Raw genomic sequence first — 13298 nt, 5'->3', positions numbered from 1 at the left:
ACAGCCTGGGACCTGAAGCAGAAGCCCTACAGCCATCAGTTTCACCCCCAGGGTCATCGGAGCCCTTGGAACATTGGAGAAGATGGGCCCAGAGAGCAGTACAGGACCGGAGCTGTAGCGTGCAGCTGGCAGCCCAGCAGTGGTCAACCTCTGCCCTTGAGCTTGAGTCATCACAGGATCAGGGCTGACAGCCACAAAACCTATGAGCTTGAGTCATCTCAGGTTCAGGGCTGATGGCCACATAGGCTGCTTGGCCATTGGTGAGTTGCACCTGTCCCTGAATGACTCAGCATAGTTTCCTGATAAAAAGTCAGAGAAAGGGTGAGCTAGTGTGGAAGAGAGTTGGTTATAGTGTTTGTGTGTCTGCTATTGTTTTGTGTCTCATTCTGAATCTTGGTGTATTTGATTTTATGGACTGTAACCTAGCTTGTGCTTTTTGGATTATCCTAATGGTTTTGACATTTGTACTACTAAATACTTGTTTTTTGACCCTTGGACTCTGTTTTGACTATGCTCGTTTTCTCTTGTCTTGGTTGCCTGCCTGAACTTGGACACTGGCTGCTGCTGATTCTCCTTGCTGGCTCATCTACCTCTGTTGTATCTTGCTTACCTCTGACTCCCAGACTGGGCTGGTTGGTTGACTCTCGTGTCCTCTCCATGGCTTGCTCTTCCATGGCCCTGCTGCTGCTCTGCCAGCATTAGGTGCTGATATCACTGGCCAGCTGCAACCCAAAAAAAATTGTTGCCAATTTTCACCTCTCATCTTTTAAAATATAAAATTGTAAGCTTGAGACTAAGGAAGTAGTCCTGTTTGGCAAATCTCCAGTAGACTCTCTCTTTCCAACTAATAATTATTGCCTTGATTGCGATAAATAGTGAAAATTTCCACCCTATGAAGTAGGTTAGGCTGAAAGTATGTGACTGGTCCAAAATCACCCAGTCAGCTTCCATAGCAAGATGGGGATCTAAACCTGGGTCTCTCAAACCCTACTCTGAAGCTCTGACCTTTATGCTACACTGACTTTTCATAGGGTGGCTGCTGTTGAACAGCACCAAGCAGCCAGGCCTAGTTGACTCATGCGAGTCAGGTGGAATCAAGCCATCTAGAAGGTGCTGCTATGCCTAGGTTTGTCAGCCTCAAGGTGGGACCTGGAGATCCCCCAGAATCACAAGTGAACTCCAGACAATAAAGATCTGTCCCCTTGGATAAAATGGGTGGATTCTGTGGCATTATATCCAGCTAAGGCCTCTCTCCTCCCCAACTCTGCACTCCTCAGACCTCACCACAGAATCTCCAGGAATTTCCCAATCTGGAGTGGGCAATCCTAGTCCCAGGTCTGGCTCCAACCCCCTATTATTTAGCCATTCATACTGCAGAAGGAATCCTTTCCAATCCAAGCTCTGGTTCTGCTTTTGCTTCCTCCCCTCTCTGTCTGTTTCTCTCTCTGGCTATCAGTCAGTCTATCGCTCACTTTTGATATGGCAGGGCCTGGAGTAGATCCCTGCAACAGCTGTTTCAAAAGGCAATGAGGAGATTCAACCTTCCCTGAATGTTTTTTTTTAACTTTTCCAATTTTTCTGCTGGGGGAGATTGTCCCCCCATCTGCAGAAATAACTATCTGCATGCAGAGGGGTCTGTTGAGAATTAGATACATGGATATATAGTAAACATGGAAGCCCCTGGAGCCTCATTCTTTCCACAGTTCCCAAAGCAACTTCAAGAAACAATGTTGAATGCAGTCTACTATTTGCTCAGATCAGTCATGCCTTACCAATAAATTCAGTTCTATCCCAAATTTCCAGGAATCTCCTGGCCTGTATATGCAACCTTACCCCTCCATTGTCGTCTCCTGGTGGCCAGCAGAGACATAGCAACCCTATTGTTTTACACTTACTGGAAGGTGCACAGTTTGAATCCTCTTTTCTCTGCTGATGTACATGTTTCTTCTGCAAAACAGAGGGGAAGGTTTATGGGGAAAAGTTTAAACATAATACCAGTCTAACTAACTCAACTTTCTAGTTGCTTCCCAAGATCCACCCCCACTAGGTTTTCTGTCATACTTGGGGTGGGGGAGAGAACCTCCCAACAGACTCTTCTGTCCTTAGTCCTTCATTGTTAGTAGCCCCACAAGGAATGTTCACGGCTACAATAGATCTGAGGTGGGACACCAGAACCCAGGACATCCATTTTCTTCAGATAATCCTCATGTCCCAACTGGAGGTTGGCATCCCAACCATCACAACGCCAATGCTTCCAACCAGGGTAAAAAAAATGGGCCCTGATTTTCCCCCACGCCTGAACAGGCAGCCACCAGACCCCAAGGAGGTGGCACCAGTGTGGGCCAATGAGCAGGCAGTGTCCCTGTCCTCGCCTGCCTCCCTCTCAAGTCCCCAAGGAGGCAGGCTGTGACCCTGATGCCACAGGCCCTTCCTGTTCCCAAACAGGTGGCCACCAAGCTTCAGTAGAATGTAGCCTAGCACCTCCTGCTCCTCCCAGTCCTGAATGGGCAGCTTCAGGCACCTGTGGAGGCTGCTGCCACAGCCTTATACCCCTACAGCCTCCCCTGTGCCTGAACAAGTGGCTGCCAGACACCACTGCCGTATAATCTGTAGCCTTGCCACTCAGCCTCCGGGACCTAAAAAAGTGTCTGCTGGGCTATTAAGGAAGCCACCACCAAGTAGGTCGCAGATTCAGAGTCCACCACCCCTGGACCTGAATAGGCAGCTGCTGGAGACCACCACTGAAACCACAGCCTTGCCTTGCAGCCTTCCGCTGATCTGTTTTCAATACCCTTCCTAATAATCCCCAGCATAGCATTGGCCTTCTTTATTGCAGTCACACACTGTCTCGACATTTTCAGTGAGTTATCTACTACAACTCCAAGATCTCTCTCTTGCTCAGTCTCTGCCAGTTCAGACCCCATCAATGTGTATTTATATTTAGGATTTTTGGCTCCAATGTGCATCACCTTGCACTTGGCCACATTGAACCCCATTTGCCATGTTGACGCCCACTCGCCCATCCTTGACAGATCCCCTTGGAGTGCCTCACAATCCTCACTGGTTTTCACCACCCTGAACAACTTTGTATCATCCGCAAATTTAGCCACTTCATTGCTTACTCCCATCTCCAAATCACCCGCTCACCACCCTGCTGAATCCACTGCATTCTGTCTTCCTTGCTTCCCAAGATCCACCCCCACTAGGTTTTCTGTCATACTTGGGGTGGGGGAGAGAACCTCCCAACAGACTCTTCTGTCCTTAGTCCTTCATTGTTAGTAGCCCCACAAGGAATGTTCATGGCTACAATAGACCTGAGGTGGGACACCAGAACCCAGGACATCCATTTTCTTCAGATAATCCCCATGTCCCACCTGGAGGTTGACATCCCAACCATCACAACGCCAACACTTCCAACCAGGGTAAAAAAATGGGCCCTGGTTCCCCCCCCATGCCTGAACAGGTAGCCACCGGACCCCAAGGAGGTGGCACCAGTGTTGAGCCAATGAGCAGGCAGTGTCCCTGTCCTCGCCTGCCTACCTCTCAAGTCCCCACAAGTGGCCATCAGGCTCCCAAGGAGGTAGGCTGTGACCCTGCCACAGGCCCCTCCTGGTCCCAAACAGTGGCCACTGAGCTTCAGTAGAATGCAGCCTAGCACCTACTGCTCCTCCCAGTCCCAGCTTCAGGCACCTGTGGAGGCTGCTGCCACAGCCTTATACCCCAACAGCCTCCCCTGCACCTGAACAAGTGGCTGCCAGACACCGCTGCCATATAATCTGTAGCCTTGCCACTCAGCCTCCTGGACCTAAAAAAGTGTCTGCTGGGCTCTTAAGGAAGCCACCACCAAGTAGGTCGCAGATTCAGTTCCACCACCCCTGGTCCTGAATAGGCAGCTGCTGGAAACCACGATTGAGCCACCATTGAGGCCACAGCCTTGCCTTACGGCCTTCTGGGCATGAACAAGCATTTGTTGGGCTCCCACAGAGGCCTGTGCTGCCGAGGAGAACACAGCCTCAGAGTCCATTGTCCCCCTGAGCAGTGCCCCCCTCTGTGTAGGCTGCAGCACCACAGTCCTTTTGCCCCCTGGGCCCAAACAGGTAAAAGCCCAGCACCACCACAAGGCTATCCCGCAAGCCACACCACCACCATGCCATGTGGCCACCCACTTCCTCACTGTGCTGGCTGAGCTCTACTCAGTGCCAAGCACAAGGTGAAAGAGGAAGAGCATGGGTGGAGCCTTCCTTAAATCCCTGCTGACTCTACCCTCACAGCACAAAACTGTGATACTGTACATCACCGGAGCACTGTCTCTTCCTCCTTCCAAAGGGGAGCAAAGTGAGACCCGCTCACCACTGCCGTTGTCTCCGCAGCTTGTGGGGAGCCGAATTGTAGTAGGTATTATGGCAGAATAGAGGGAAACTAGACATGTAGATGATGTTTTTGAGAACTGGTGCAACATTAATTAGTGACCTTACCAAAAAAAATCCATCTGGAGCTATTTCTTATGAATACCATTGATGAACCAATAATCCTAATGTTCACAAGACTGTAAATGGTTCTAGCTTTTTTCCCCCCTTCTCATTCTAAGTGCACTGCTATAGAGCAACATTTTCACCAAAGTTCACCTCAGGCTATTGTCTAGTTGTATGTCAGACTTAGCTTCAGAGGAAACACAGCTAACATTTCATTATCCCTATTTCTTTATCAAATCAGATGAAGGATACAATTCCCTATAGAGTCACATCTCTCTTCCAGCATTGTTTATCTGAGCTATGTGGCATTTCAATATATTAGAAAAGTTAATTTGGCATTGATGGTGACTAAAGGCTCAGTTGAGACAGGCAAGCACATATCTGCCTTGGGGACTGTGCCAGTTTCATTTCGTTTTACTTTCTTCTGCAAAAGGGCAGAGCTTTTATTATTTCTTCAAAACTATTTGTTATGAAAGACAAGGGAGGTATTCAAGTACATGATTCCTTCAATGCATACAAAATTAGAGCATTTGCCTCTTATTCCACTGAGGGAGACAAAAAGTCAAAAAAGTATTTATTAATAAAGCATGACTAATTCCCAAAGAAAAGTACGTACCTTTAGGAACATAAGCACAGGCTTACAATCCAAACTACATGTGATACTGAAGTTCCATGACTAGAACTTCAGATGTTTGGCCATATAAAGCATATTTGGAAGGAGACAGGTAAAATAATGGATTCTGATGGAAGGATGGTTTACTGTTCCCCACACAAGGTTTCTAAATGGGTTTTGGACAGGCAGAAGGTAGACTCAGAGAAGTAAACTGAGACAGGTGTTATAGTCAATGCAGGCAAATGATCAAGGTCTGATAAAGAAGCAGGTCCTTGCTTACTGAATGACTTGCTAGGACTGAGAGGTATGTCAGAAGCAAAAGTTAAACTGTGCCAGCACAGTCTTCACTTGCTCCTTCAGACACCCATCTCTGCTATCCACTTGTGGAATGCTACTGTTGTTTTCATCAGCCTCAGGCTTAGCTGTGTTTGTGTGGCTGGAGGAAATAAGGTCCTGAGCCCTGGGTCCCAGAGCCCTGGGCCTGATACTCCCTTCACCATAAAGGTAAAGGTTCCCTTGCTCGAAAGCCAGTCGAATCTCCGTTTCAAAGCCGAAGAGCCAGCGCTGTCTGAAGATGTTTCCGTGGTCATGTGGCCGGCATGACTAAACACCAAGGCACGCGGAACGCTGTTACCTTCCCACCGAAGTGGTACCTATTTATCTACTTGCAATTTCTTGCTTTCGAACTGCTAGGTTGGCAGGAGCTGGAACTAGAGATGGGAGCTCACTCCATCATGCGGCACCTGGGTCTCGAACTGCTGAACTACTGACCTTCCACAGCCTGCAGTGGGAGCCACCACAGCTCCTCCCTTCACCATACAGATTCCTAAAATAATCCCTCTTCCAAAAAAAACCTGGGTAGTGCTTTATTGTCAATGTCATGTGTTATTTAAAGTGCCACGTGCAATTAATTTGCAGCATATGAAATTTACATGTACAATGAACATGCACATCCTTTCTTCTCACCAACTTGTCTTTTGTGCTCCCTCTCACAGGGAATTTTTTTCTGTTGTGGTCCATTCCAGAGATTTCTCTGTGACCTCAACAGGTTTCCACTGGAAACCTACCATTTCATTGGTCCTGTTAAACATATAATATTGTTTTCATCCAACATCAGTCCTAACTGTGTTTGGTGTGTGTGTGTGTGTGTGTGTGTGTGTGTGTGTGAGAGAGAGAGAGAGAGAGAGAGAGAGAGAGAGAGAGAGAGAGAGAGAGAATTGAAAACTGATGTCTATTTTATGGTAAAAATCCAATAAAATAGAAAATGGTGCAAAAATAAATATTCAGAAGTTCTGTTTGTACAACAGGCAAGCAAAAGTGAAATGATGAATTTTCATCTGGAACTAACTGGAGTTTTGGAGCTGATGTGGACTAATAAACTGCAGTTTAGTCCCAACAAGATGGAAGCGCTAGTGGTGAGCAGGAGGTCTAACCTGGGATATAAAGGTGTCATTCATACTGGATGGGTTGTATTCCCCCATCCAGGAGTGCCTTATATCAGCTTCAGCTGGTTAACCAGCTACCACCTTTCCTGGGCAGAAAATATCTTGCTGCTGTTGTGTATGCCTTGGTTACACCAAAATTAGATTATTGCAATGCATACTTTGTGAGGCTACCCTTTAAAAGTGTAGAAAAACTACAGTCAATCCAGAATGCTGCAGCCATGATGGTAACTGGAGTGGATTGTGGAGACTGTATGATTCCAGTTTTGGAATGATTACCGATTCCAATGGCTTCCAATCTGTTTCTGGGCACAATTCAAGATGCTGGCATTGACCCTTAAAGACATATATGTTTTGGGACCAACATACCTGAAGGACCATATACTCCTTTATGAAATCAATGAACCATTGAGGTCATCTTCCAAGGCCCTAATTCAGGTTCCCCTAACATCTGAGATTAAGTGGGTGGCAGTACTGCTGCCATCTTCTGCCAAGGGGTGAAGCCTTTTTTTTGGGGGGGGGTCCCTTCAGGGATCCCTCCTTCCTACCCATTTTTAAAAATGTTTTAATATATGTATTTTAGCTCTGGTTATAATTGATTTAATGATATGTCTGTTGTTGATTTTAATGGTTTTAAAGATGTGATGGCATTATGTATATTTTTTAATTTGTTAGCCACCTTGGGGGCATGTTTAAGGTGGTGTATAAATATTGTAAAATAAATTAACCAGTAGGGATGAGAAATTCAATAGCACCTCTGATGCAAAAATTATAAGTGTATATAGCCAGGGTAATTTGTATATAAATACAATATTGTAATCCTATACATTCTCACTAAGCATTGTGCCATTGAACACAGTGCATAAAAATAAATAGAGTTGGGCTGCAAAACCTAACCAAGGTCACATGAATTGAATTAAAAGATAAAGCCACATTTCATAATAACTTGTATCCTTCTGTATATTCTAAGTTTCATTCTATTCTATCCTTACCCATAGAATTCAAATAATTATAATGAGCAAGGGAATTAGTGATTCAAGGTGACTGAGGTCTCAGATTTGTATAAGCAATGTCATGGATTGGGGGGCGGGGCGGGAGAGATGGATATCAGTAGGAATGGAAGAGCCCACCACTTTCTTCATTTGCTCCAAGAGAGGACAAGGGTTAGTCTTTTTATCATTTAAGTTCCTAATTTGCCAAGTTGGCTGGCAGCAGTAGGTGAGACAGCATGCCCACGGAGATGAAAGAGAAACACAATGAGAGAAAGGAAATTATCCAAGGGGGGTTGAGTAGGGCATAGCAAATGACATTGTGTACTCCGTATATAATGCCAGGCACCAACAAGCAGCCAACAACTAAGTCTGTGGGGAGGGAGATTGAAGAGATATAGATCAGACAAGACAGTACAGATATTCTATTGAAAAGTGTATGGATCCCTACTGTGCAAAGTCGGATGCATGTGTGGGGGAGGAACAATCTATTCTCAGATGAAATCATCCCTTCCCCTATGTACACAATTCTGTTGCACTCTCTCAGCATACATGGATGTTCTGAACATGGAATGGAGGAAGGTGAAACAATGTGTGTTGCCTTGAGTTCCTTAGAGAAAGGGTGGGATAAAATTAGGTAAAGGACATTTGATAGATAAATAATGGATAAAAGCAAGGATTTTTAGCAGCTCTAAATAATAACCTTGTACCACACTACTTTCTCGCTTAAAAGTAGGAATTGAATTTCAGGGTGAGAAGAAAAGGACTGAGACTTATCCAGGTAAAGTAATGTGGCTGGACTATCACACAAGAAGTCATTTGGGTCTGAAGGATGTGTTCTCCACTCTTGTTTAATTATTCCATTCAGAGTTCTTAAATAAAGTTGTGACCTTCATACCTGAATGCTGATATTTGTCCCCTGAATCAAATGTAATAGTCCTGTGACCATTATTAGTCAATGTATATGTATGTCATCTGGTAGCAGGAACTTGTGTAACAGCCACAGACTGATAGCTCTCAGATCACATCTTTCTTGTCTCAAATCAGAGCACTGTCCTGTCTGATTGCTCATGAGTGGAAACCTGGATGATACTAAATTGCTTCATGATGACTTCAGAAATGAGGGATGGCATAGTGATATAGTCAGAGAAGGTAAAACTTGAGAGATGGATCAAAGACCAAATCTGTTTAACTTTCTCATGAATATTCTGAGTTCATTTTAGGAGTAGCACAACTGGGGACAAGTTACAAATAATAGGCAGGTGAGATAAATAAATCCTTAGGGTGTGATTCAGGATGCAGGAGATGGAGATAAGTCTTGGTTTGCTAGTGTAAAGACAATAAGACCAATGTATTCCATGCAGCTTCCTCAGACTGGAAAAAATAAGAGTTTGTGTCACCTTAAAGAATAACAGATTTATTGTAGCATAAGCTTTAATGGACTAGAGCCCACCTCCTCAGACGTAGTAAAATGAATCTCTCTGTGTGTAAAGTGTCATCAAGTCACAGCTGACTTAGGTGACCCCAGCAAGTGGCTTTCATGGCAAATGAGAAGCAGAGGCAGTTTGCCATTGCCTTCCTCTACGCAGTCTTCCTTGGTGTTCTCCGTTCCAAGTACCAACACTGCTTAGCTTCCAAGATCTGATAAGATCGAGCTGTACCATGCCACCTTCCTTCCTGAAATAAATCTTTAGTCAGCAAGATTTTATATACAGAGAATGGGAGGGGATGTAATTTTCCCAAAGGCCTGGCTCATGACATTTCTATGCAAAACTGAAAATACACGTATAAGCATTAGTGATGATTCACAACAACTACTTTATTAGGTTAAGCAATTTAATGCCCTATGGAAGCAGAGAAAATTATCAGACCTGCTGATCTCCTGACCAATGCTATCAAACCTATTGATAAATTCATATTCGGCAATTTCCTTCAGGAGTCTCCCACTGATATTTCTTTATTGAATAATGCTGACTCAAGCTGGAAGAGGAGACAGATCTATACTAGAGTTAATAATGGATTCTTCTCACCAGCATTTTGATGCATGGATTAGGAGAGAGTATCCCTGTTAGAGTCCATGTGGAAAGGTTTTAAAGATCAGTGTTTTAATTAAATATTAGTACTCAGCTAGTCGATTTTCCTGGGGCATTTTTGCCCTTGGTTATCCCCATTCACATATATTAGAAAAATATAAAAAAAGAAAATCTCATGGTTTTGTTCCTCTATTTGCTTGGTATTACACTGTAGATGAAGTAAGCCCTTGCTGAAAAGAGAATTCAAACTTTCTAATTGGGCTATCAGAAATGTAATTATCTTTAAGTGCAGTAGAGTGAGTTGTTGTATTGTAAGGAACATGTAGGAACACTCACCATGTTCAGTTACAACTACTGGGACAAATGGCAAGCCTTTCTCAGGAGAGATGAGCAAATGTTCTCTCTCTCTCTGCATTGTCTCCTCTATCTTTGCAATGGTAACTTAGAATGGGCTTAAAAGGATGTAACTCTGCTAAAGAGGGCACTGCAAAGGTACCAAACTTGATTTCACTTTCACATAAATTTTATATTTTCTATGTACATCTGGATTTGTTATCCCTTTGCCATTTTCACGTTATGTGGCAATAAACACTTGAGACTTCCTGACTTTATGAACTCAGACTGATTTAAAGGTAGCCAAGTCGCTCAGAAAAATCTTCTAAGGTAGGGACTGGAGTTTACTTCAAGTAAATATGATCCTGTGGAGTGTTCCATCAAAGCTTGCTTTGAGCTGAAGATACTGTTTGTAATCTAGAGATTAATCTACTGCTTATAGGTGAGGAAATGATTCTTTGAAAAAAATGAGATCATTCCTGTAAAATCCCTTGAACTCAGAAGTCTGCAATTGATAAGATTAGCCGGCAGTATCTCTTAGTTCAGAAAGATGCTTCTCAGTTTCTGAACTGTGCTTTATTTTTTAAAATTAAAATTCAGGTATTTTAAAATGTAAAATTTAAATAAATGTACACAAACAGTTCTGTGTTTTGAATGAGTTAAAAAATATTTTAGGTGAATTTAGTTTGGAAATACATTTTAGTTAACACTGTTGAGATAAAATAGTAGGTCTCTCTTACTATGTTTTCAAACTTGGTTTCAGAGGGTAGCTGTATTGGTCTGCAGTAGAACAGCTTGATTTCAGTCCAGTAGCAACAAGATTTTGGGGGTATTCAAGAGTCAATGGTCTCTGACCAATCTGACTTTCATAGGTCAGCCAGACACAGTCAGCCCTGACAAGGCAGAGGGCTCAGTGGAAGGGGAAGGGGAAGGAGGAGCTGAAGCTGGCCCCAGCCCACAGTCAGCTACAGACAGCCTGCCACCAGAAGTTACTGCTACTCTACCAAATAAGGAGCTACCATCTGATAGCAGCATCCCAGCTGTCCAGGCCCCTGATCTAGGATCAGACAGCGTCCCACCACCCACCTCACCTCCTCCATCTCCAGAGCTGCTGGAGTGCAGATGGGGGAGGGTCCAGCATGAAATAGTGGAAAGAAGACAGAGTGTATGGTTAGCAACCCAGAGATAGGTAAAGGTAAAGGTTTCCCTTGCTCAAAAGCTAGTTGAATCTGACTCTAGGAGTGGTGCTCATCTCCATTTCCAAGCTGAAGAGCCAGTGCTGTCCAAAGACGTTTCTGTGGTCATGTGGCTGGCATGACTAAATGCCGAGGCGCACAGAACATTGTTACCTTCCCACCAAAGTGGTACCTGTTTATCTACTTGCAATTTCTTGCTTTCGAACTGCTAGGTTGGCAGGAGCTGGGGCCAGCCGTCAGAGATGGGATTTCACTCTGTCACACAGCACTAGGGTCTTGAAGTGCTGAGCTACAGACCTTCCGGTCTGCAGCTTCAGCATCTTAACCCCTGAGCTATCAAGGCCCTAGCCTAGAGATACCTGAATCTAATTAGTCAGAAGTACACACATATGGGTCAGATGCAGCCCAGCTATGAAACAAGCATTTTGGCTATAAAGGATGGTGAGAATGAGAGAACATCTGTGGAAGCAACAAGTCAAACTACTTTTGACCTTGTCACCGCTGATCCTGTCTCTGCCTCGCTCCTGTGACCCATCGGACTGTTTCTGTGCTTCATGCTCTGGTGGCAATCCTCAGACTCTGTGAATGACCTAAGGACTGGATTCTGATCACACTGTACTAGTTTGTGCCTTCCCTTTGCCTCGCTTAAACAGTAACACTACTGAATTGCCAAGCACCCAAGGAACCTTGGACCACTGACAAAGAGAACATTGACTCTCAAACTCTTATACCCCCAAAATCTTGTTGGTCTCTAAGGTGCTACTGGACTCAAATCTAGCTGTTCTATTGCAAACCAACATGACTACTCTCTGCCACTAATACAGTTGTTTTGCAGTTGCTGTGTAAGTGTTCTGGAGTCTGTTAAAACTTGTTTGGCATATCAGTTACCAGTGACTGAAATTTGGTAGCAGAGTTCCCTTGGGTTAGAGGTATAATACTTTAAAATTTCATCACAACGGGAAGGCATTATTTATTTCATACAGTGTATGAGAAAAATTAATGCAGATGATAAAAGTGTGAGTCTTGAAATGCCTCATTAGGATTTATTTTTTATTTATTTACTTCATTTATAGATGGTCTCATTTAGGGGTGTGTGTTTAGTATAAACCAAAACAAATAAATACCCCCAAAATATCTTATCTGTATTTTTTTAGTATTTATTCAGCCAAATGCAGATTAGACAAGTGTTCCAGGCACACAGATTAATATAAATTGGTTGATCAACACACACACATATCTTCAAAAATAGTTTGCTGGAGACTATGTATCCTCTAGAAGGGATGACATATTAAGGGAAGTTGAGAGTCAGTTAGATGAGAAATGGGGGTAGAGGTCAAATCAACCTTATTGAATTTTGGAAAGGGAGGTTTTGAATTTTGGTTCCAAACTCTGTCCCTTCCAGGGCTATTTTTGGGCAGGAACGCACAGGAATGGAGTTCTGTCTGGGTTCAGAGTTGGCCATGCCCACTACAGCCAAAACCTCTGTGTGCCTGGCTACAGAGGGAAGGTCTGAAGAGTGACCCCCCCAGTGACTCCGAGGCAGGCAGGCCGGGGGGGGGGCCATGGAAGGCTCAGGGAGGCATTTAAATGCCTCCCCGTGCCTTCCCCAACCTGTCCAAGGGCCAGCTTGCCTGGGTTCCCTGCAGCCACGGGGTTCTCGGGCAAGCCAAGGGAAGGCATGGGGTGTGGCCTAATATGCTAATGAGCTGCACTACCAGGGGTGTGTCCTATTATGCTAATGAGTTCCTGCTGGGCTTTTTCCACAAAAAAAGCCCTGGCCCCTTCTATAATTCCTCTCAGGCTTCCAATTTATGGGATTAATAATGCTGATTTATCTTACAATATTAAGAATTGCTAAAATAATAATGAACTCTCTGCATTGTATCTGTCTGAGGTCCCCCTCTTCCTCCTCCTCCTCAAATCCCACCCTCAGCAGGCTTCATCCCTAAAATATCCTGGAAGTTTCCAACCTGGAGTTGGCAACCCTATCTGCCTGTCTGTCTTAAGTTTTACAACCCCCCCCACACACACACACAGCCTCTGCCTAGGGAGCAGCTGACATCATTCTCCTCTCCCAACTGAAAATTCCAACTGCCTTGCGGGGGGGGGTGAGTTTGAGGTGTGGAATGGAGTGTAGTCCAATCAGCTTCCATATGTAAATGACCTTGGAACGCTGGCCGGGACTGCACAAAGCAGCCAATGAACCCAGCCAGTGTCTTC

Source organism: Gekko japonicus, unplaced genomic scaffold, assembly GCF_001447785.1.
Source record: "Gekko japonicus isolate JY-2015 unplaced genomic scaffold, Gekko_japonicus_V1.1 scaffold1370, whole genome shotgun sequence".
In the NCBI taxonomy this organism is placed as follows: Eukaryota; Metazoa; Chordata; class Lepidosauria; order Squamata; family Gekkonidae; genus Gekko; species Gekko japonicus.
Note: the sequence above shows the minus strand (reverse complement) of the source record.